The sequence below is a fragment of the Halichoerus grypus genome, chromosome 6, assembly GCF_964656455.1.
Source record: "Halichoerus grypus chromosome 6, mHalGry1.hap1.1, whole genome shotgun sequence".
Lineage (NCBI taxonomy): Eukaryota > Metazoa > Chordata > Mammalia > Carnivora > Phocidae > Halichoerus > Halichoerus grypus.
The window spans coordinates 152080925-152106702 of record NC_135717.1 but is presented as its reverse complement, the minus strand read 5'-3'; the positions used below and the strand labels follow the sequence as shown (position 1 = coordinate 152106702).

Here is a 25778-nt window from a genome sequence, read left to right as displayed (position 1 = left end):
ATTCTTCTCTTGTCATTGGCTGTGTTTGGGAACTTTTTATTGTAGAGATTATATATATAGAGAGAGAGAGAAGGAGAGAGAGAGATTATATAAGCTTATTTAAGCTTATTTCAGAATAATGACTTACCCAACTTCTACCTGAACTTTATTTTCCAAGAGTCGACTAACACTGACGTGTAAATGGTTATCTCACAGAGCTACTATAGCGTTGATTGAATTAAATGTTCCTCCTCCGTTGTGCCCCAAGTATTGGGTCTCTGTACGACAGTAGCACACTCAGAAGCTATGCCTCAGAGGCGATGAAACCAGTGTTTGAGCCTCTGAGCAAATGGCATTAAATTTGGTTGCCACTCATGCTCCTGGAATGGAGGTCATCTATTTTATACACAGTGAATAAGACAAACCAGTCATAAAACGTGAGGAAACATCTAATTTAACCACTTGATCCCATGAAACACAATCTTCTATTTGGTCAGATCGTTTTGATAATGTTACAAGAATAGTTCGGTTTATTTTTACCCGTTGCTGTACAGATACATTCACTTGCTTTACAAGTACTTAGGGGTCTAATGCCTGAATGAGCAGGTGTGGGAATATGAGTTGGCCAGATGTACACTCATACAGTTCATGTGTTTGACAAGCGTAGGCATTTTTTAAACAGAGAATTGATTTAACACAGCCTGCCCCTGCATTATTAGCTGTAGTGGTATATTCTGCCACGGAAAACTCTATTAGTTTCAGTTGAGGTTATTTTATTTTCCCTCTTGCTGATGAGAAGAGACTAAACAGAAATCACTGCCTTGATGATGATCCTATTCTGGAGCCAACACTTTCCCTTCGTTTGTTAAATTCTATAATTTTATAATCTTGAGGGTTGAAAAATAGAATCTATTATTCTTTCTGACAATACTTATTTCCCATAAAAACAGAATTTTTGTTAGCTAGCTCACAGTAAATTTCACTATAAAGTAGGTGCTGTTTCAAGGAGAATCAGTGGTTCTAATAAATATGATGGATTTGGAGCAACTCCTTTCCCCTCCTTTTGCTCCCAGTTATGGAAGCTTTCTGCTTTGGCTACATTTTGTATTTCACTACTCAGTTAGCAAAGCAGTGTTTAAGAAAGACAACTACAGTTTTCTGGTTTCCTCTTCTTAAATACTTTGATTCTGCTTCTTGGAGCCCCTTTTCATCCTTATGTGTGTCTTCTTGCTCTTTCAGCCTGGCGTCCCTTCAAAAGGCAGCATAACGTGCACATTCCATACCAGCAGCATTGAGAAATGACATTCTCTCACACATTCCCTAAGTAGAAATGCAAGGAATGGGAAGAAAAATACCCTGATTGTCAGGAACAAATGCAGTCCCTTGTTACTTCCTGATGGTTAGTTTTATAAAGGGGCTGTGGGAATCATGTGCTCGTGTGTCTGCTGAGATGTCATTCCATGCATTTAAGAGGCATTGATCTCCACAGGAGAATTCACGGGGCTTGATTACAGAGAGCTAGCAGAGCAGACTCGGGCTTAATTTATGAGTCCTGTTCACAGGTCTGTCATTTTTGTACAACTAAGAGACTGATTTACTTAGTTTTTCCTTCCGAAAATGGAAGTAGCCTTCTTATTTTTATGACAGCTTTTCAGTGTTTAAATGAGTCCAACCAAGTGAAAGTTGTAGCTGCATTGCAATATTAGTAAAATCAGCTTGATGGATACTTCTCTCCCATTCCACTCTGTCCCACAGAACTGACTTATTTACCTAAGCTGACCAAATTAACTGACTGCTTTGCCATTGTAAGGACCCAAATTCTTCTTTTATACTGATGATGGGATAAAATGAGTATAAAGGGTACATATGATCTCCATTTTTATGAAATAATAAATTATTAGAGTTGGTAGAGTTAGTAGACACGTTTCTAGTTAATGATGAACAACTCTTTTCTCAAATTTAGCAGCTTTGCCTTTTAGTCTGTATATTCCCAATCCTTTATTAGAAATTTCATTTCAGCTTATAAATGATACAGATTATAAGACACTCTAAAAATCCTTTCTGGAATGAGGCCCAATGTAAACCTATAGTTAAATAATAGACAAGATTGATTAATTTAACTGACTGGTTTGCCATTGTATAGACTCAAATTCTTTTTTTTTTTTTTTTTTTAAAGATTTTATTTATTTATTTATTTGTCAGAGAGAGAGAGCACAGCATGGGGAGCGACAGGCAGAGGGAGAAGCAGGATCCCCGCTGAGCAGGGAACCTGATGTGGGACTCGATCCCAGGACCCTGGGATCATGACCTGAGCAAAAGGCAGACACTTAATGAGCTGAGCCACCCAGGCGTCCCTAGACTCAAATTCTTAATAGAATTACAGCCCCAATTGATAGGGACATATGGCTCTTAAACCTTGAAGAAGTTTAGAACCTTTAATAATCAGCTGGTACAGCTTTCTTTAAAAATGGTAGGATTATATCAGATCATTTTTTTCTGGATGGTAAAAGATTTAAATATAAAAATTCACTTTGTGTGGGGTGCCTGGATGGCTCAGTCAGTTAAACATCCAACTCTTTGTTTCCGCTCAGGTCATGATCTCAGGGTCGTGGGATTGAGCTCTGCGGGGCGGCGCAGGCTCCATGTTCAGCAGGGAGTCTTCTTGAAGATTTCTCTCCCTCTCCCTCTGCTCCTCCCCCACCCCAAATAAATAAATCTTTAAAAAAATTCACTTTGTATGTGACTGCGTTAAATCATTGTAGTTTTAGATATTTTGACTAGATGTAAGTTAATCTACTGTAGTAGAAAACTTGAAGCTTCAGAGACCTGAATATGAATTCTGTTCCTTTCTAGTTATGTGATCCCCCAAAACCCAACAATACTGAGTCTTAGCTGTAAAATGGGCCAACACTTGTTCTTCTTACCACGTTGGGGTGTAACAGGCATGGACGATGTTGAAACCTATAAAGAAGCACACATGTGATTTTAAAGGAAAATTTAGACATTTTCTGTTTTCACTGCTACTGTTTAACAACAATTAGCTGTTAATTGTTTTACACATTGGAATTTCCGGCCAAAACAGGAGGAAAAGGAAAAAGGAAAAGGAGATCTAGAGATTGGACAAACACATTTAATCAACAAATGAAAATAAAAGACGAGCAAGGATGGTGAATACCTGATCAGTTTTAAAAAATTACTGGTCTTTATCCACATTAGCAAGGCCATCTAGAAAATATAATAGAAAATAAAACACACCAAAAAAAGAAAAGAAAAGAAAACACAATTCTTAAACTATAAAGTCTGTAGGAAATAACCCAACAAAGACTGTCTGAGAAAATTAAAAATTCAGTTACACATTTTAAAAGAAGAGTGGAATAAATGGAAAGATATGCCATGTCTTTGATGCGTCAGTATGTCAGTTTCCCTTAAGAGTAACCTATAAATTCAATGTCAGAATTATGGCCAGGTGTTTTTTTTTTTTTTGAGGACTTCCACATACTTATTCTAAGCTTTTACAGAGGAATAAAAGTTCATGATGCCTAAGTCCATTTTGAAAAGGAAGAGCAAAAAGAAGGGACTCGTCCTCCTGGATAAAACCAGTGTGGGACTGGTGCAGAAGCAGCCAGACGAATCTATGGAAAAGAACAGGAAATCGGAAACAGACCCAGTTCCACATGGGAACCTGTTATAGAATAAACGTGGCACCATAAATCAACAGGGAAAAGACGGATCACCTAAAACACTGACTGGTAATGGGGAAATAGTTCATTATATGAAGAAAAAATAGATTGGTGCACTATCTCAAGCATATACAAAGGGGAAATCCAGTGTCAAAGTAAAATTATAAAGCGAATAGAAGGTACTAGAGGTGTTAGAGATGATCAAAATGCAAACCATAAGTAGGAAATTTAATAGATTTGATTACATTTTATTTTAATTTTGATTTGACCACATTTTAAGAATTAAGAATATCTGGGGGCACCTGCCTGGCTCAGTTGGTAGAGCATGTGACTCTTGTTCTTGGGGTGGTGAGTTTAAGCCCCAAATGGGGTGTAGAGATTACTTAAAAAATTAAAACTAAAAGTTTTTAAAAATTTAAAAATATCTGTTAAAGGATAGACACAATAAACAAAGTTAGCAAAAAGGTGACAGAATGAGAAAAGATTTATAATATCTAAAATTTACAAGAGATTAATATCTAGAACATACCAAAAAGCCTCAGTATTTCCCAATTTTTCAATGGGGATAATAATAATAGAAAGTAAAGGGCTCAGCACAGATCCTGGCATACAGTTAATGCTTACTGTTTGCTATTAATAGTTAATCTGTTCTTATCCTCTTGACAAAACACATTTTGTGTTAAGCCACGATATATGAACCCTGAATTTCCAGTTTCTGCATGGCTTTATATTGCTAGCTTATGGAATTACAGAGAAATGAATGTGCAAGTTTCTAGCGAGTCTCAATATCTGCAAATCCTGTTTGAAAGGTGTCTCCGGATAAGACAATTGTTAAACGAAAATCCAGGAAAATATTAGTGGCGGTTCCCATGACACGGAGGTGAGCAAAATGCTGTGTACACCACTGGTGCTGGGAGTCAGCTGCCAAGGACACCTGCCAGGTGATGTAGCAAGAAGAGTATGCTTCATGGCTTGAAGTGTGAATCTTGTGACTGTCATATTCTATCCTGAGGCTGGGGCACGAGCGTGCTGTGTCCAGAGGATTAAGAGACTAGGTGAAGTAGCTCCCCACTCCTTAGCTCTGTCCAGGAGTCATATATGACTGGTGGTGGGAAAGCCAAATGGGCGAGCTCTTTCCTGCTGGGCTTTGTGGGGCCTTCCATACCCAGCAGGTAGATTGGCCACAAAGAGATGGCTTTGCTCATGGCCAGCTTGCTCTCTGAAAGCAGAGCTTTGTCTTTTTCTGCTTTATGACCTCAGCTTTGGGGAAGGCTTTGGCTCCCCAAGTGTGGCCTGAAAACATGGATGATGATGCACAGGGCAGAAAGGAGTACACTGTATTTGGTGGCAGTGACCTGAGCTGGATCCACTGCTTGAACTTGGGGGATGGGTAAAGCAAGTTGGCCAGGGCCATCCTGCTGTTAGGGAAGGCAAAGAAATTAATGACAGCTCTGTGCCAGGCATTGTCACACACATCTTTTCCTTCAATTCCCTGTAAGCCTGTGAAATGAACTTTCAGAGAGGGAGAATTGCCCAAAGTTACCTGGCTTGTAGGTGACCCACTGAGATTTGAACCCTAGGTCTGCTCGACTCCAAGGCTCACTGGCGATTGTTTTGTTTTCTTTTTCACTGCCCCACACTCTATATCTGTAGACTCAGAGTGGAGTTGGGTGGGGGTGGGATGGATCTATGACTTAAGAGGATTCCAAGTAAGTCCCATCTGTGTCTGATCTTGGCAGGCAGTTCGGTTAGGTGATGGAAAGTTAGTTACATTTCCCAGAGCTGCATCTGAACTTGTGCCCCTGTGGTCAGCTGATTTTAGGCATGGCTTTGATTTCTTAGCAGAAACTATGTTCCCGTGAAGTAATGACATCCTTGAAGTGTTGTGCTTTGCTTGTCATTCAGAGAAGCCCACAATTCCAAGAGATACATTACACCCTATGGATGGATTCCCTATCCAGGAAGGAGCCAGGCAAGCCCTCCAAGACAGAAAGAGCTTGCTCTCAAGTGGAATTTCATTTTTCTGTGCTTCTGGGATCTGACAAGTGCTTTGAAGAACTGGCTTCATTGGCTGCTAATAGAGACTTCTTGTCCACACATCTGCAAGTGACTTTTTTTGTGTGTGCTTGAGAGATCACAGGTATTTTTGTACTAGTGCTACTGGAGGTCAGCAAGATTGCCATTGCTACCTGCTCTTGCTCCTGTCTCTAAGGCCCATGACAATAACTAATAATGATAACAATCATGATAGTGATCATCACAAACCATTCATGTGTATTTGCTATGTGCCAGGCAATGTAATAAACTCATTTTATGTTCACAGCAACCCTCTTAACCCTCTGAAATATGAATTATTTAGGACTGGATTAACTGCAAGTAACAGAAATCCAACTTCAATGGCTTAACCAAATGAGGGATTTGTTTTTCTCGTGGAATAGGAAGTCTAGCAGCAAGTACTTCAGGGTAAGTATAGGGACCCCATGATGCCATCAAGAACCCAGGCTCCTTCTCTGGGGGCTTTCTTCCTCATGTTTGTAACATGATGATTCTCCTTTGTGCATCACAAGCAATTTTTAGGCAGAAAGAAGGAAGAAAGGCAAAGGCTAAGTGGCAAAAACTAAAAGGGTGAATGCAAGCTCCAACAAGCTCTCTCAGAAACTTCAGCTGGTGCCTCTAGGGGCACCTCATTGTCCAGAACTGCTTTGCATGCTCACATCTGGTGGTGAGAGCATCTGGTAATCCAAGATTGTGTAAATGAGCACCTCAGGAAGGAAGGAAAGAGGCATGGCTATTGGCTAGGTAACTAGCAGTGCCTAGCTCATGTAGTTCATATTTGTTGAAAATATAAACAAGGACAATTAAATTAGTTAAGTGTTTGCCAGAGGTCATATAGCTAGGGAGTTCCAGGGCCCAGAACTGAATCCAGGTATGTCTGACTCTGAAACCACATTTCTAAAAGCTCTGCTATAATTTATTCCTGATATTGGGAGGTGTTTGGGCTGGAGAATAGAGGACTTGCCCTCTATGGAACAGAAAGGAGGGTTGATTGTCAGCTTCTTGAGAATAGTGCAAAAAGCAACACATGAAAAATACGGAAAGGTACAAAGTAAGGAAGCGATTTATAATAATTAGTAATTAATTGTTATGTGGGCTCCTCAGCAAACTCTATTACCAGAAACATTTGTGTAGAGGTTAGGTCATCCATAAGAGGAGATCCCTGAACTAATTGGCAGTTTGGGCCCATCATGAGTTCAAAATCCTGGGTTTAAACTCAGAAATACAAAGGATTGTAAGAGAAGATTATGAGAAATTACATGCCAACAAGTTGGACAACCTATGAAGAAATGGATAAATTCCTAGAAACATAACCTCCCAAAACTGAATCAGAAAGAAATAGAAAGTTGGAACAGACTGATTACCAGCAATGAAATTGAATCAGTAATCAAAAAATTCCCAACAAACAAAAGCCCAGGACCAGAAGGTTTCACAGGTGAATTCTACCAAACATTTAAAGAGGAGTTAGTACTTATCCTTCTCAAACTATTCCAAAAAATTAAAGACGAAGGAAAGCTTCCAAATTCATTTCATGAGGCCAGCATTATCCTGACACCAAAAATAGATAAAGACACTACAAAAAAAAAAAAAAAAAAAAAAAGAACTACAGGCCAATATCCCAATATCTCTGATGAACATAGATGCAAAAATCCTCAACAAAGTATTAACAAACTGAATCTCACAATGTAAAAAAATCGTTCACCACACTCAAGTGGAATTTATTCGCAGGATGCAAATGTGGTTAATATTCACAAATCAATCAATGTGATACATCATATTAATAAAAGAAAGGATAAAAACCATATGATCATTTCAATAGATGCTAAAAAAGTATTTGACAAAGTACAACATCCATTCATGATAAAAGCCCTCAACAAAGTAGGTTTAGAGGGCACATACGTCAACATAATAAAGGCCATATGTGAAAAACCCATAGTTAACATCATACTTAATGGTGAAAAACTGAAAGCTTTTCCCCTAAGATCAGGAACAAGACAAGGATGTCCTCTCATACCATTTTTATTCAAAATAGTACTGGAAGTCCTAGCCATAGCAATCAGACAAGAAAAAGAAATAAAAGGCATCCAAATTGATAAGGAAAAGTAAAACATTCACTATTTGCAGATGACACGATACTATGTGTAGAGAACCCTGAAGACTCCACCAAAAAGCTACTAGAACTAATAAATGAATTCAGTAAAGTCACAGGTTACAACATCAATATACAGAAATCTGTTGCATTTCTATACAATAATAATGAAGTAGCAGAAAGAGAAATTAAGAAAATAATCCCATTTACAATTGCACCAAAATTAATAAAATATCTAGGAATGAACTTAACCAAGGAAGTGAAAGACCTATGCCATGAAAACTATAAAACATTGATGAAAGAAATTGAACATGACACAAACAAATGGAAAGATATTCCATGCTCATGGATTGGGAGAACAAATATTGTTAAAATGTCTATACTCCAAATCAAGATTTAATGCAATCCCTATCGAAATACCAACAACATTTTTCAGAGAACTAGAACAAACAATCCTAAAATTTGTATGGAACCACAAAAGACCCCCAAATAGCCAGCGCAATCTTGAAAAAGAACAAAATTGGAGATATCACAATCCCAGATTTTAAGATATCCTAATTCGAAGGGATACATGCACCCTGATGCTTATAGCAGTATTATCTACAGTAGCCAAATTGTGGAAACAGCTCAAATATCCATTGACTGATGAGTGGATAAGGAAGATGTTGTATACATATACAATGGAATATTACTCAGCCATAAAAAAGGAATGAAATCTTGCCATTTGCAATGACATAGATGGACCTCGAGAGTATTATGCTAAGCGATATAAGTCAGTCAGAAAAAGACAAATACCATATAATTTCATTCATTTGTGGAATTTAAGAAACAAAACAAATGAGCATAGGGAAAAGAAGAGAGAGAGGCAAACCAAGAAACAGACTCTTAACCACAAATAACAAACTAATGATTACCAGAGGGGATGGGGTGTGGGGGTGGGTGAAATAGGTGATGGGGATTAAGGAGTGCACTTCTGATGAGCACTGGATGTTGTATGTAAGTGCTGAATCATGAAATTGTACAACTGAAACTAATTTTATACTGTTAACTAACTGGAATTTAAATAAAAACTTAAAAAGATATACTACATAGCTGTAGTAATCCAAACAGTATGGTACTGGCACAAAAATAGGCACACAGATCAATAGAACAGAATAGAGAGCCCAGAAAAAGCCAACAATTATATGGTCAGTTAATCTTTGACAAAACAGGAAAGAATACCCAATGGGTAAAAGTCTTTTCAACAAATGGTGTTGGGAAAACTGGACAGCTACATGCAAAAAAGTGAAACTGGACCATTTTCTTACACCACACACAAAAATAAACTCAAAGTTGATTAAAGACCTAAATGTGAGATCTGAAACCATAACAGTCTTAGAAGAGAGTCCAGGCAGTAATGTCTTGGACATCAGCCATAGCAGCATTTTTCTAGATATGTCTCCTGAGGCAAGGGAAACAAAAGCAAAAATAAACTACTGGGGGGCTCCTGGGTGGCTCAGTCGTTAAGCGTCTGCCTTTGGCTCAGGTCATGATCCCAGGGTCCTGGGATCAAGCCCCGCGTTGGGCTCCCTGCTCCGCGGGAAGCCTGCTTCTCCCTCTCGAACTCCCCCTGCTTGTGTTCCCTCTCTTGCTGTCTCTCTCTCTGTCAAATAAATAAATAAAATCTTAAAAAAAAAAAAATAAACTACTGGGACTACATCAAAATAAAACTTCTTCACAACAAAGGAAACCATCAACAAAACTAAAGGACAACCTACGGAATGGGAGAAGATATTTGTAAATGATATATCAGATAAAGGCTTAGTATCCAAACTATATAAAGAACAGATACAACCCAATGCCAAAAAACCCCAAATAATTGAGTTAAAAAATGGCAGAAGACATGAACAGACATTTCTCCAAAGAAGACATACAGATGGCAACAGACTCATAAAAAGATGCTCAACATCACTAATCATCAGGGAAATGCAAATCAAAACCACAATGAGATATCACCTCACACCTGTCAGAATGGCTAAAATAAAAAACACAAGAAAGTGCTGGTCAGGATATGGAGAAACAGGAACCCTTGTCCACTGTTTTTAGCATATGTGATGCCGAAGCGAGCACAACCCTTGTGCACTGTTGGTGGGAATACAAACCAGTGCAACCATTGTGGAAAATAGTATGGCGGTTCCTGAAAACATTGAAAATAGAAGTATCCTAAGATCTAGAAATTCTACTGCCAAAAAATACAAAAACACTAATTTGAAGGGATCTATGCACCCCTGTGTTTATTACAGCATTATTTACAATAGCCAAAATATAGAAGCAACCCAAATGTCCATTGATAGATGAATGGATAAAGATGTGGTGTATATAAACAGTGGAATATGACTCAGCTATAAAAAGGAATGATATCTTGCCATTTGCAACAACATGGATGGATCTAGAGGTTATAAACTGCTAAGTGAAGTAAGTCAGAGAAAGACAAATACCATACGATTTCACTCATATGTGGAATTTAAGAAACAAACACACAAAGAAAGAGACAAACCAAAAAACAGACTGTTAACTACAGAGAACAAACTGATAGTTACAGGGGAGGTCGGTGGGGGGATGGGTGAAATAGGTGAAGGGGATTAAGAGGACACTTATCATGATGAGCACTGAGTCATGTATAGAATTGGTGAATCACTATGTTATATACCTGAAACTAATATAACACCATGTTAATTACACTGGAATTGAAGTTTTTACAAAATCCTGGGTCTAAAAAACAAAAGTGTCTGAGATAAACTAATCCTGATTAGAGGAAGTGTCTGAAGGCTTTTGGTTGGGGGTAGAAGTCTCCTGATTTGTCAGAGCTAGAATGACCACACAATTAATTTATGGTCCAAACCAGGGCACTTTTTAGAGCGAAAGGGGTATTTATTAGTATTTATGTTGGGACAGAAGGTGACTACAGGGTTATTGCAGAGGAACCTGTGGCTACCCTCGGCATAGGCTTCTGGTGAATAAGAGGACAAGGAGTCTTGGGACTTCATGGGCAGTGGCAGCTGGGGGATAGTCAAAAAGGACAGACAACCCCAAGCCAGTTCCCTCCACTTCCATAGGCTGGACCTTTGAAGAGTCTCTTCTTCACCTGTAATGGACTTTTGTAATAGGTTTGAAATTCAATGAGCAGGGACAATGAGTGACTAGAGAAAACATGCACCTGACATAGCCCCTTGTTCCCTGAGTCTCCTCTAGCAGGACTCCTTTTTAAGAGACACTGAGCATGGATAATCCTGTGTTTCTTACTGAGTCATGCACCTGGCCCATTCTAGATGGGGAAGGAAACTGGATTTCACATATCCTGAAACTCTTCCCAGCATTTAAAAACTGCTATTCTGGTTTGCTCAGTGACCTTAGGCAAGTCACAAGCTCTCCCTATGCTTTGGCTTTTCCTTTAGTGGAAATAAAATGGAAATAATCGTTACACAAGAGAAAAAAAATGACTCAAGAACTTCCAGCGAAAGATGCCACATAGAACCAAGAGATACTATTTTTATGACAGTTATTAGCTGAGCTGCTTCTTGTCTCATCCCTTCTCATTAGGCCACAGGGCACAGAATAAACACAGGTTTGGCCAGTGACTGGTATTTGATGATGTTGGCACCAGAGATGAAGGAAGGAATTTCTCTCTGGCTTGTGTTTCCCTATTAACCTCCTCATGCCTGGATCTCAATGTCTACTGGTATAGAAACTGGAGACCATCAGGAATCTTAGCTAGTGGTTTCATAGCAGAAGCAGCCTATTCAGGACAACTTGAAATAATGATGCTATTAAAATATTGTCTTTATTCCTTCCTTAATTCCTTTCATCAATAAACATTGACTGAGTATCTCTGTCAGCCAGGTTCTGTTTCCCAAGCCTATAGCAAGATGCATGGCAAACATTAAACTCTCTGATGTTTGTTGAATCAAGGAATTTGTCAGAGATGTAAGGTTTAGAGAGCTGGTCTTCAGCTGCAATCTTGCATCTCTCTTATCTATCCTGATACTTAAGAAACATTCTAAATGGAAAACTGCTCTTGTTACCCATTTCTTAAAGACCAAGACCAAACTTCTTAATATGGCATAGAAGAAACTTCAGGGTTTGGTCCCTTCTGTCTCATCTCTCACTGAGCCCCTTTTATGCTGCGTTCCAGCAGTTGAGCTCAACTTTCCCACAGGCCCCTGATATATAATAAATATTTTAGGTTTTCTGGGTCTTGTGGTCTCTGTTGCAATGACTTGGTGCTGCTGTTGTAATGTGAACAACCCAAGACAAAATGTAAGTGACCAGGTATGGCTATGTTCAAATAAAGCTTTATTTACAAGAACAGGTGCGCTAGATTTGATCCGTGGGCTGTAGTTTGTTAGTCTCTGCTTTACGCCTTTGCTCATGCTATGCTTGTTCACTTACCCACTTTAAAGACCTCTTCTTCCCCCCATTCTTCTGGCCATTATCCATTCAATTGCCATCTCAAGCCTGAGGCCTTTCTCTACTACCCTGGGTAGAACTGGTTACTCACACCACTATATTCTGTACATACCACTTGTTTATCTGTTTTTTCCTCCTGTAACCTGATTTATTGAAACTTTATTCCTTCATTCCTGCATTTATTCATCCATTCATTCCATAATATTTAATGACTGCCCACTATGGGGCAGAGTCGACTTTTTAGTCTTTGTACAGCACCTAGCAGAAAGCCTGACACATAAAACATGCCTAATACATGCTTGTTGAATAAAAAGAGATAGAACGCAATAAAGAGGTCCATTGCCAAAGGTGTGTCTTTGGTGTAGGGTAAAGTGGGACAGTTGCCTTTACTGATTTTGAAACCAGTCCATTGTGTAGAAGCATTTGGTCAGCTGTTGTATTTGGGGCTTTCCTTCAAGGTTTCTGTAGCCTGGGCTGGAATAGCGTGGTGGCCCCCCTTGTCCTTATTGCTTTTCCCAAGTCCCTGGGGTCCTGCTTTCTGGTGACACCGTATGGTGGGATGAAGGGTAGCAGCACCAGATTCCGAACTCCCATGTGGACAGGTGACCAGCTAGGGTGGATTGGAAGTTTTACTAACAAAGTGTCAACATTGCTCAGTTTTTTTAATTTTTACTTTTATTTGGTATTTTTACTTTTACTTTTACTTTTATTTTCATACAGAAGATCAGTTTTTGTCATTGCTTTCTGAGAGAGCAGGGCTATCTGGACTAAGGCGCTTAAAAGGCCCACAGCATGAGGATATTGAAATTGCTTCCTTGCAGAGTTTAAATCTACTTTTTTTTTTTTTTTTCCATCCTCAATCTCTGGCTCCTTGAGACTGAGTCTGAGCTTAAATGTAAAAATGAAGCTGCTTGGTTACTCATATTACAGAAATCACTTAATGGATCCACGGAGCCCAAAAAGATTTGAAGTAAGGCTTTTAAACCATTTTTCTTAAATTTACAACCCATTCTAAATGTAAGCAGAACATGTACGGAACGGGTTGTTACCAATAGAAACAAAATGACTTCATTCGGTTTTGACCTAGTCAGATGTAGATTTTCAGTAGTCGCCGGGAAGGTTCTGTGTTCGCGGTCAGGGACAGAGAAAAGACAATGGTCACAGCTTGTTACAAAACAAACACAAAACCTCCACACGGTTTCTCATGTTACAAGAGCAAATAGGAAAGGAGCCCCAGCTGGGGATTGTAGCACAGAGTGTAAGTTGGGTAAACACTAAAGAAACTGGAGAATGTTCTGGGTCTTCTTTTATATAAGAAGCCAGCGACGCAAGTGTCAGCTGAACAGAATACGGGACTGTTGTTCACCGGCTCACCCCACAGGTGATAGAGAATTAAAGAAATCAAAGTTCCATGGTGACAGAGTTCTTTTCATGGATGCATCTATAATCGGCCTGACCTGACATCTTAAGACTGATTACTTTTGTGAGGAAACCATGGTGAGAAGACATGATGTGCCTGTGTTTCAGAGAAGGAAGGGAAGAAGCAAGGTCATAAACAGATGGTTCGTTAACAAAAGAAAAATAGGCATTTAGTGTTACTAAATGACCAGGGCCATAAAGGATAGTAAACATAGCAAAAGCTAAGTGGAGAATGTGTGGTATTAGTGAGCTAACCCCATTGCAACACTCATGCAATTTGGTGGTAAGGAACTTCCGGTAAGTTCCTCATTTAGTAAGTTGTTGTCACAGTATATTTTGAATAGATTCACAATAATGTCTGTGTGTGTGTATGCATGAGTGCGGGTGTGTGCGTGCTTAGGTGGGTAAGACATTGGTAAATGAGTTTCATAAACAAATGTATTGCTTGACTGAAACATTAAAGTTTAAAATAAAATACTGGCTTGACTCTTGTTTCTGGCATGAACAAATATCTTACTTTTGGCAATTCCCATCAAAAGTTAAGTGTCACTATTTGACAATGTCTAACAGAATTGAAATTTACATATCCTTGGACTCTGCAATTCTACCTTAAGGCATTGATTCATAGTTCTGTCCATACATCTGTGCAAAAATATGTTTGTGGGAACAAAAAAATTGGGAACAAGTTATTTGTCTATAGGTAGGGGTCTGTGTAAATTTTGGGACATCCATACAATGAAATATAGTTCAGCTGTTGAAATGAAAGAGGTAAATCTAACTGTATGGATTTATAATAAACTCTGCAACATCTTGTTTAGTTTCACTAAGAAACAGAGAAGGATATGCAAGAAAAGGGGATGTGCATATAGGCATATAGACTTGTATGTACATAGAATATTTCTGGAAGGATAGCCAAGAAATGTAATAGTGGATGCCTCTATGGAAAAGACTGGGCTTCAGAGGTGGGTGAAAATTTACTTTCTACCTCCAAACTTGTTTTGCACTGTGAAATTTTTATTGGCCATGTACACAAATCATTTTTCAAAAAATAATTTGAATGGAAATGCCTTGCTTTTTTGGTTTTTTTTTTTTGTTTTTTTTTTACTAATTAATTAAGGTTTTGCTGCTGGTGGGATCAGTGCCCAATGAAATAGATTAAAATCTGTGGTCTGATTCACAGACTAAAAATGGCTTAAAATACCTACAGAAGAAGGCATCTTTCAGTTAAGTGTATATTTGGGAAGAGTGTTTCAGTAAGTAATGAATAATAAGGAACACTGTTTGGGCTGCTGTGTTTATGCTGACAGTTGGAATCTTAGAGAGAGCTGTGTAGGAAGCCCAGAGCCTCTCCAGGAAGTCGGGCAAGGGCCTCATGCTGAAGAGTCACCCTCACTTACAGCCTGCAAAACATTAATTAAAGCCTCCTAACTTCTCCTATATGCCAGTTCCATACCTCTCAAAGAGTCATCATTGTTGTTTCTTTGCCTGTGGATGAATGAAGAATGCTTGGGAAAATAAACACCCACTGGTTTCTTTACAGTAATTAATACCCGGCTCACTCCCAGGAGCTGATAAACTCGGTGGCCTTTAGAAACCAGTCACGTGACAGCAACCTAGCAACTTCCCTCTGAAGTTTGGCTCCTGGGCGGAAAAGTGGTTAAGTACACAAGAATGGCCAACACATTTTTCCGTGAGACCTGCTGCTGAATCAACACTTGGTACTTTGGGGGAGGTGTGTGACAGTAGTTCTTCACTTAACCTTTAATAGCCTGTGTTATCTCTTGTAATGTTAGGTTTATTGTTAATTAACACTTCATCTGTCTTTGTCTTCTCTCTTCTCAAAACAGACTGCAGGCTCCTTAAGTGCTAGACTGCTGTCTTCATTCATTTGTTTGTTCATTGATGGAGCGAATACTGAATGGGTAGCTAGCACGTGTGCATGCTTTGCTAAGGCCCCGGAGGCGGGGGGGGGGGGCGGGGGGGGATGCAAGGATGAAAGAGACCTCTTCCTTGCCTACAAGGCACTCAGAGCCTACTTGTCTCTTCACAATCTCATAGTCTTATTTAGACTTGTATCTCCCAAGATCATTGACACAGAAGGAGCTCAAAAAGATGCTTAATAAATGTTGGTGGGTGGAGAAATTGCTCTAGCTACAAACCCAGAACTGTGCCATGATATGTGCATTAAATTTTTCTGAGGAGGGGCGCCTGGGTGGCTCAGTCGATTAAGTGTCTGCCTTCAGCTCAGGTCATGATCTCAGGGTCCTGGGATTGAGCCCCGCATCGGGCTCCTTGCTCAGTGGAGAGCCTGCTTCTCCCTCTCCCTCTGCTTGCTGCTCCCCCTGCTTGTGCTCTCTCTCTGTCAAATAAATAAATAAAAATCTTAAAAAAAAATTTGTTTTTCTGAGGAAATTTCAGTAAATCTCCAGGCAATTTCTTGAGACATCTTCAATACTAGCATTTAAAAGTGAAATTTCTTCCTTAGATCAGATGTTTCTAGTTCTGGGAATGGACTCTTTTAGGGTTGAGGTGAAGACCACAATTATTCTGGCCCAACAATAGCCAGGGCTATACTCCTTATACTTTTCACACAGACAAATGCTACTCACTAACAAAGGACATGGGAAGAGAGAAGTCAGTCAGGGAAGCTAACATTTCCTGAGCATCACACGGCCTGGAACTCCACACGCTTTACTTTAGTTAGTGAACAACCACCCAAGGAACATAATGATACCGATGCGGGAAAAAAAGAAATGAGCATTTTTGGTATTGGCTTGGTGGTTAGTAGGAGACAGATATAATTGTATATATGTATGCATGCTTCCATATGCATTTATGATTTAAAATTAAATATTTACTAAGCATTCTTCTAGGTGCTAGGTGCCTAAAGAGGTATAAACCATAGTGCTCCTCTGCGCCCTCAAGGAGGTAAATGATATAAAGAAACACATCCCAAGTTAAATAACCACATGAAAATTATATAACAGTAACAGGTTTTTAGAGCTGGCTGGATCCATAGTGAAAATTTAATCCAGATTTTCCTAAAATGGTATGTGTACATCATTGGTAGCATGCAAGATGGCTTGGATGTTATACAAACATTTTAAAGTTTTGTTAAGTAATTACTTTAACATGCATTAGAAAAATCTATAGCATATCAAGCCCTTGCGTATATGGATATTACTGCTTACTGCACAGTGACATATGAAAGTGAGTTGATTTAAAGATTATCTAAAGGAAAATATCAAGTAAGTATGTATAAAGAGGTGGTTCAGGCACATGGTAATAATTCCGCTGGTGTTATTTGAAAGACGGGAGTTTGGAAAATGCAGACAAGTCCAGTCTCTGGGATGCAGTGAGGTTAAGTGAGTTGTCCAAGGTCAGGAAGCCAATGGAGCACATAGAGTAGAACCTGGTCACCTGACTGGTCCTCTGCCCCCACATCCTCATTCAGTCACTACTTCCTGTTTTGCAGATGAGGAAACTGCAGCCCGGAATAAGCAGTCCTTTCTTTAAAGTGCACCAACTCGTATGAGAATCTGACTATAAATAGAAAGGAGGGACGCCTGGGTGGCTCAGCCAGTTAAGCATCCGACTCTTGGTTTCAGCTCAGGTCATGATCTCAGGGTCATGGGCTCAAGCCCCGCGTCAGGCTCCACCCTCAGCGGGGAGTCTGCTCAGGATTCTCTCTCTCCCTCACCCTCTGTCCCCTCCTCCTCCCCCCACCCTCTCAAATAAATAAATAAATCCTTAAAAAAAAAGGTAAAAAGGGTAGAAATGGCCTCAAGAAAAAAATCAAAGTTAATATTTATAGTGTGTTTATTATGCATGCCAGTATTATAAAAATTTCATACATACTAAGTTATGTTAATTTCCAAACCATGCGTCTTTTCATGAGGAAATTAAGGAACAAGATCAAATAACTTTCCTAAGATTTGAACATGCAGAGCTGGGATTTGAACCCAGGCAGTCCAGCTCCAGAATTTGTTCCCATGAACACTGTACCCACAGCTCACCAGTAATAAGGGAAGGCATGAAAGAGGCAACCTTTCACCTGGTAACATTGGAAAGAATCTGCTCAGACAATATTCCTCCCCCTGTGCACTCTAGTTTCACATTCCCTCATTAGCCTATTGTTCGTTCATGGAAGGCATAATTTCTTCAAACTATCACTTTTTTTTAAAGATTTTATTTATTTATTTGACAGAGAGAGACACAGCGAGAGAAGGAACACAAGCAGGGGGAGTGGGAGAGGGAGAAGCAGGTTTCCCGTGGAGCGGGGAGCCCAATGCGGGGCTGGATCCCAGGACCCTAGGATCATGACCTGAGCCGAAGGCAGACGCTTAACGACTGAGCCACCCAGGTGCCCCAAACTATCACTTTTTAATGTGAAAAAACTCTTGAGAGGCATCAGTGATGACCAAAAGCAACACTTTTATGAGAATCATTTGTTAGGTTACCATGATAACAACGATAAAGAAATAGTTCTACTCCCAAAAGGGAGAAAGAGGAGTCATGGGAGGTGAAGGGAGGGAAGGCTGATTCAGGGACGTGGCAGGGCTAAGAGGCACACGGGAGAAAAGACCCATGGAGGATGAGCCCGGTGTGTCCCAAGGGGCCAACAAGTGTTGTGAAAGCCTTGCGTGGTGTCCAGCGCTTGGCACAGCACCCGGCACATTGCAGGTGCTCACCAGCTTTGTGGAGGGAATGGAATCCTGCATGGAAACAGAGGCCAAGCAGGGAGGCAGGCATGAGTACGGTGATTGGAGGTGAGAGGGCATCAGACAAGCAGCCGACCTACTTTACAACTGCTCCAGGTGAGCGGAGGAGGAGAGCACAGCGGCCGACTTCCAATCAGCAGACAAAGGAGCTGTGAGCAAATCATTCAGCAGTGCTCCTGAGGTAACTAGGACGCCTGACTTGGGAGAACTCCGTTTCCGTGTCATCACCTCCCAGAGCAGCCCCAGTTCCACCTTCTGGCCCAGACTCCCTCAGATGAAAAGCCCTCACCCTCCCTCCTTATAGGGTGCAGTGTGGCAGGCCGGGGCCCTCTGGGGACCAGAGCCAGCCTTTCTGGTGCCCGTGCCAGAGGCGGCAGTTTTCCCTACCTCGCTGGCAGGTGCTGACAAAGAACTGCCGGAAACCAGGACCAAGTTCAGAGCCTGACAATTCTTCCAGAGGCTGGGAGGAGAGACCTGGAAGGGCCGATCGTGCATTACATAAGCCGTGCGTTCGCAGCGCCCGGCTGATGCGCAGGACGCAGGGCCTCCCGGAATTGCGCAACTCTTAGCAGAGGCCTTCGCTAAGTGTTGCAACATGACTCCACATCTTTATCAAAAATGTGAAGCATCCACCCAGCACACGCTTAGAAAACACTAAAGCTCTTCTCCACCAGGTGGTTAAGGCTGCTTGATCCGGCTGACAGGAGAGAAGCAGCACAGCGGGGGATGACTTACTGTAGCTCTTGGCCCACGGAGCTGAACACTCAGTACCTTGTACCCCACTAGCCTTGGGCAGCATGGGCCTCTGATAAAATGTACTTTTTTTTTGGTTTGCTTTTCCTGGCAGCCTCATTTTGGGTTATAAATGGCTCATTATTTCCATCCCATAGACCCATTCTTGCCACTATTCCGTTCTCTTCTTGCTTTCTGAAATAACCAAGAGATCGGTAAAATCATCACTGACGAACCCTGCTTGTTCTGACCTTGAGCAGAGGCTGAATTTCCACATTGCTCATGCCATCTACACTTGCTGTCCCGTGGGAGAGATTGGCTGGAAAGGACCCCTGAAAGCAAGGGATAATTCTATTTACACTAAGGCACTCGGTGCCGTTAAATGCCAGGAAGTGGCCTGGACTTTTCGCTCGCTCCAGTCCTGCAACCTTTCCAGAGGACTATTGGGCAATCTTCAGAGGTTATAAAGTTGGAACAGCGTTCCCCTCGGATAGGTCGTTTTCCCCTGCAGGACAGCTTGGAGGCAGATTTTATGAAGTATCAAGTAGCTGACTGAAAGCAGTATAAATAACGAAGGAGCATATGACAAAACCCAGAGTGGAACGTGCTTACCGCAGGCGGAATATGTCCGTGGAACGCATTTACTGTTATCAGCACCTACGTGGAGATGTGTGCCCAGCAACCATCCAGGAAAGGCATTGAACCATGGAAATGGTTATTAAGATTCAATCTGAGAAAAATTATTTTATTCTTACTTTCGAAAGCTCACAGACCACACAGTTAACCCTGGAAAGGGACCTGCAGATAGGTTGGATGTGCTTAAGGGTCATTTAGCAGTAGAGACTGACCTTTATAAAACATCCTAAATTTGTCCAGGTCAGAGCCAGGGAAAAGCTTGGAAGCGTGGTTTATAGTGGGGACGAGCTATAAGAGATCACCATTGGGCAAAAGGAACCCCCAAATTAGAATTTTTTGAGGGAAACACGGAGAGAATTTTAAATCAGGTTTGTTTTCTTTTCTTGTTCCCTATCTTTGTTTTAGAATGCACCACAGTGTAAACCATGTTTTAATGAGACTGATCAGTCCACAGCTGATTGAGTTATGAGAGGCCATTGAGCTTTCCAAAGCCAGTTTCCTAAACCAGCTGCTTTGTTAGACCGGTCCCCACTGGCTAGAGCTGTTGACATTCTATAAGATAATTTTGTGTTCTTACAATGGTGGGAGGAAGTTCTGGGAAGGAATGGTGTAAGTTTGATGTAGAATGGAATTTTTTGAACATTTCCACTGAGAGACAACAAATTTCAAAGGCATCCCTGATCCTGTCTGCCACTTGCAGCTTCCTGTATCCCTTATAAGGGAACACTTCGGCTTCATCAGGATCTAAATCGCTGAACTATTTTGAAGGGTGGGAGTATGATTAGTGTCAGACTTCTCTGAAGAAGACAACAGCCCCCTGAATATATCAATTCTTTATTTTATTTTATTTTATTTATTTATTTGACAGATAGAGACACAGTGAGAGAGGGAACACAAGCAGGGGGAGAGGGATAGGGAGAAGCAGGCCCCCCGCCGAACAGGGAGCCCGATGCGGGGCTCGATCCCAGGACCCTGGGATCATGACCTGAGCCAAAGGCAGACGCTTAACGACTGAGCTACCCAGGTGCCCCTGAATATATCAATTCTTATATGTTTATTAAAAATCATACTTTGTGGGGTACCTGGCTGGCTCAGTCAGAAGAGCGTGTGAGGCTTGATCTCAGGGTCGTGAGTTCAAGCCTCACATTGGGTGTAGAGATTACTAAAAAAATTAAAAATTAAAAGATAAAAATCATACTTTGTATCCAAAACTGAGACAAAAAGGGCCAGATGTTTTCAGAGGCCAGAGTGACCACAAGGTGATGCAGTCAAGAAATGTTTCATAGAGGGTGTGGGGCATGGATGAGACCCTGTCCTTTCCTCAGACTCACCTTCACTCCGGCAAAGACTGTTAGCTCCTGACACGATATTGACTTTCTATTTCTTCCTAAATAAAATGACTCCAATGTGGCAATGTGCCTGGTTAAGAGACTACATTTCCCAGCCTCCCTTGCAGTGGCGATGGCCAGTGAGATCTAAGGAGATATTGTTAGATGGGCAGAGTTGCCAGATAAAATGCAGGATGCCCAGGTTAAATTTGAATTCCAGATAAACAAAGAATAATTTTTAATGTAAGTATATTCACACAATGTATAGAAATTTTATTGGTCAAATCTGGCAACTCTATGGGTGGACGCTCCTTTTGTCTTTTCTCCCCTTTCTCTTCTTTCCTGGGACATGGCTGGGATGGCTGGGATTTCAGCAGCCATGATGGATCATGAGGTTAAGGATGGCAATGAGAAAAACAGAACTTGGGTCTCTAATGATCACATACCTTCAGATTTTCTTTATAGGTGAGAATAAACCACTGATTTGCTTTAGCCACTCCTACTACCTGTTATTTGCATCCAATTGCTATTTCTAACTAACACAGTCAAAATAAAAAGCACTATTATTTTGGGTATTTAGTTAAGTCTTAGCCTTTGCCTTTAATGTAACATGAACCACTCCACTTTTACTTACTGTATTTTTTAAGGACCCTAAGAGGGATGGATTGTGTTCCCTCTACCCTTTGAAATAACAGTCCTTAGCATGAGTTTTTTTTTTTTTAAGATTTTTTTTTATTTATTTATTTGAGAGAGAGAGAGAGAGAGAAACAGCATGAGAGGGGAGAGGGTCAGAGGGAGAAGCAGGCTCCCCGCTGAGCCAGGAGCCCGATGTGGGACTCGATCCCAGGACTCCAGGACCATGACCTGAGCCGAAGGCAGTCGCTTAACCAACTGAGCCACCCAGGTGCCCCTTAGCATGAGTTTTTACACTGTGTTATTGTCTGACTTTTTTCAAACAGCTTTTTGGTATTTTGAGTAACTGCTTTAGATAAATAATAATAATAGTATTTCTAACATGGAGCAGTTTTTATCTGCACAAAGCCTGGGCCTAAAAAGTCAAGTCCCATGAAATGATGCTCTAAAACTGGAGAACCATCCTCCCAAACAGTAAAAGCCACAATTCCGTTTTGGTAGTTCCACTTTGAGAACATTTTCTTTTATATTAAGTCTTCCTCAGCCCTCTATTGACAGCTTCCCTCATGCGCTGTACAGATTAGCCACAGATCGTCGTGTGCGCAGGGGAAGCTAATATGCCGAACTCCACCAGTAAGTCAGGAATGATGTAAAAACTGCACGCCCTCAGCCTTGTGAGTGAGTCGGCTCATTTAAATGTCCACTGTGAGGTATTTTAGAAAACAGACGGGGTCACAGGTTGGCCTCTTTGAATGTAACCTTAAGCTACCTGGCTTAGTCTAGGTGATCATGCAGAGAAAAAGAAGTTCTCTGGGCTGTGAACTGTATAAATACTTGCCCTCCCTTTCCCAGTGGAATCTTTCGAAGGTTAAATAATAGATAGTAAATAATCAACTAAGATTTCTCAGATTGGCTGCATTTACCTTTCCCTGAAAAAACTTTTTTCCCCATGAAGATGAAGCAACTTTGGAGTGCTTCATCTTCCCCATGAAGATGAAGCAACTTTGGAGTGCTTCATCTCTCTATTTCCTTTTAGGCGTCCCCGCTTCAAACATTCAGAGAACAAGATCAGGCCTGGCCTGGCTGGCAGAGACTGCCTGGGGCCCACAGCTAGACTAGCCATGCGGGAGAGGGGAGGTGAGTTAGAATTTAACAGGAGGGAGGGGATAAAAACTCCCATTCACTTTCTAAGCTCCCCCATAGGCCTCTTAGCAACGTCCATAAGCAAGAAAGGGGTGAGCAGAGTTTTGTCCCTGGTCCATCACTGGGGGTAAAGAAAGTCTGGAAATTAACCCCTGGAATGTGAGTTACGTTACTATATATATATATATATATATATATATATACACACACACACACATATATATATGTGTATATATATAGTTACTATATATGTTATAACATACTATGTTACTGTATATGTTTTTACATATATATATAGTTACATTATATAGTTTACACAAAGGAACAAGTAATACACAAATGGAGAGAGATTGACCTGGAAGATCAATCCTTGGTGTCTGGTGACAGACCACAGCATCATGATGACCTGACTCAGAAGAAATGACAGATGACAGATGAGCCCATTTGTACCTGTCTACTCCAGATGCAAATAAAAGTTGGACTCATGTGAGTTGGGAAAACAGAAAATGAATCTGTTTTAGTATTATCTTCACAGTGTTAAAAGGAAAAGAAGTTATTTCTTTTGTCCAGGCTATGCTAATTATAGTTATATTGAATATCCATTCAGCAAACATTTATTGAGTACGTACTATGTGCCAGGCACCGCGCTAGGTGCTGGGAATGCACTCAGTACTACAGCGCTGACGGCGGAAAGGTTAATGATGCCTTTGAACTTCACAAGTAGGTTAGAATTTTATAAGGTCCCTCCATTCCCTGCTCACAGCAAGAGCTTAGCCAGAGGAGCACCTTCCTTGTACTGTGATCTCTTAAGATGATGACAATTGCTGTGCAAAACAAAAGTATGTGTAACACTTTAATCGGCATATTTGTCATTTTTCCCTTTCTTTTAATAGCCTTATTATAAGCTCTGTGGTAAAACTTAGAATCTTCTCTCTGCTACTAAATAATAACAACTTTGCCTGAGTCTTTTCATTTTCTGGTACTAAGTTTAAACATTTAGAAAATGAGATGGTAGGAAGCAGGACTAGGTTGATTTAATGACTCCAGTTTAGGATATGCAATAAGAGGTTAAAAGAGACAGCTACTTACTAGCCACTTACGCACTGTTGTGATCACAGGGTAGTCACTTAAACCTCTTAAAGTCTCAGTTTCCTTATCTGAAAAATGGGAATAATATGCTATTTGTTGTGAGGATGAAATGGATTAATGGACATTGCTGGTTCAATGCAGAGCATAGGAGAAACCCCCCAGTAAAGGTAGCTATTTGTATTCTACTCAAAAACTATTTGAATCTTATCTGTTGTATGGTATGTATGTATGTAAGTATGTGTCTAATCTCCCATTTACCCTTGCTCTGTCATCGCAGATCTCCTAGTAAGCGGGTAATTGATATTAGGGCACAACCATGTAATGGATTCTATTTTTCCCAATCAGTACTTTCAGTGATTCTATGTCTAATCCCTTTTTCTATCCCTCAAGAGCATCTAGGGCGAGTTGTAGAAATTTGCAGTTTTTAAAAGCTAGGTCCAGATAGTTTGACTTTTATTCTGATTCACAGCTTCTCTCCTCCCTGCAGCCTTTCCTGGCCTTAGGCTCCTCCAGCGTGTGGGGCAGGAAGCGGGGAGGGCAGGGCCTGGCACCTCTGAGCTGCCCACCCACGTCTGTGGTTCTCTCGCCACCGCTTGGGCTAACACTGCCGGCATGTTGGTCCCCCTGTGTGGTCAGTAGCCCAAGGGCTGTTGGCACATTGTGGGATCTGGGAGGCCCTTGTGGGGTTCCTGACTGTACGGTTTGGTGAACTGGCTGACCTAGCCCTGGGGGGACCTACTCTAGGCCCTCAGCTCCTACCATGCTTGTTGCCCTCCCTGCTCTGCCTGTTGGACCAGGACTCTGTTTCTCCAGCATCTAGAGACTTGTCTCCACGCTTGTGCATAATTTCACTGGTATTTGAATTGTGTTCCAAGAATGCAATTTTCGCCCTTTAGATGCTTAGAGCTCCCTTGGGTGTCTACTCCTGGCTGAGACACAGTATAATTAAATAATGGCATGAGGGGCTATATTGTCTTCTTGATTTAATCCCAGTGATTTACTTGTCTTTTCATTAGTTCAGATGCAAAGTTCTTTATTAAAAACAAGGTAGTTCATATAGTAACCACTTTGTTTGTATATATAATTTTTCTATATTATTTATTATTGATTTTCCATATTATTATTAATATCATTAATGTATGTTAACATATTAAATACCTATACTTCCATCAGAGAAGGAATTGTTTAACAGATTTTAAATAAAAAATGTTCTTATTGACTATATGTTATATATATTTATTATATATTAAATACAATATGTATTTTTAATTTATATATAACACATATATTTGATTTGAATATCTATATATCAATAAGGTCATTTTCACTTAAAACTTGCTAAAGGAAATAGCTCCTGTTGTGACAGAAGAATCTAGTTGTCCATCTCACTGTGTCTCTGTTTTATTTTATTTTATTTTTTTAAGATTTTATTTATTTATTTGTCAGAGAGAGAGCGAGCGAGCAAGAGCAGGGGGGAGGGGCAGAGGGAGAAGCAGACTCCCCACGGAGCAAGGAGCCCGATGCGGGACTCCATCCCAGGACTGTGGGATCATGACCTGAGCCGAAGGCAGACGCTTAACCCACTGAGCCACCCAGGCATCCCTGTGTCTCTATTTATAAATGTATGTTCCAGAACAATGATGTATCCCTTACTTTTAGAGAGTATTTAATACATCCCTAAATATTCCAGTGCTTTAAAAAATATTTTTTTAAGATTTTTTATTTATTTGACAGAGAGAGAGAGAGAGAGCATAACAGGTGGGGTGGCAGGCAGAGGGAGAGGGAGAAGCAGGCTCCCCGCTGAGCAAGGAGCCTGATGTGGGGCTTG

General features: G+C 40.7%; 2 long non-coding RNA genes across 3 annotated transcripts in view; one reads left to right on the top strand and one right to left on the bottom strand.

The window, feature by feature from the left end:
* The window catches only part of LOC118526302 (uncharacterized), a 278642-nt gene that overhangs the window by 209132 nt on the left and 43732 nt on the right, over positions 1-25778 (top strand). The window contains exon 8 of one of the 2 annotated variants that reach the window (XR_013449308.1): positions 2571-2700. The exons of the other annotated variant lie outside the window; for it this stretch is intronic. This is a non-coding gene — a long non-coding RNA (uncharacterized LOC118526302). Of the gene's footprint in view, positions 1-2570; positions 2701-25778 lie in introns of those variants that run through there. 2 annotated transcript variants of the gene reach the window in all.
* Positions 481-18891, bottom strand: LOC144382405 (uncharacterized). The gene is made up of 3 exons (XR_013449309.1): positions 18777-18891; positions 2904-2940; positions 481-1299 (listed from the first exon to the last, which is right to left on the bottom strand). It is a non-coding gene; the product is annotated as an uncharacterized LOC144382405 (long non-coding RNA).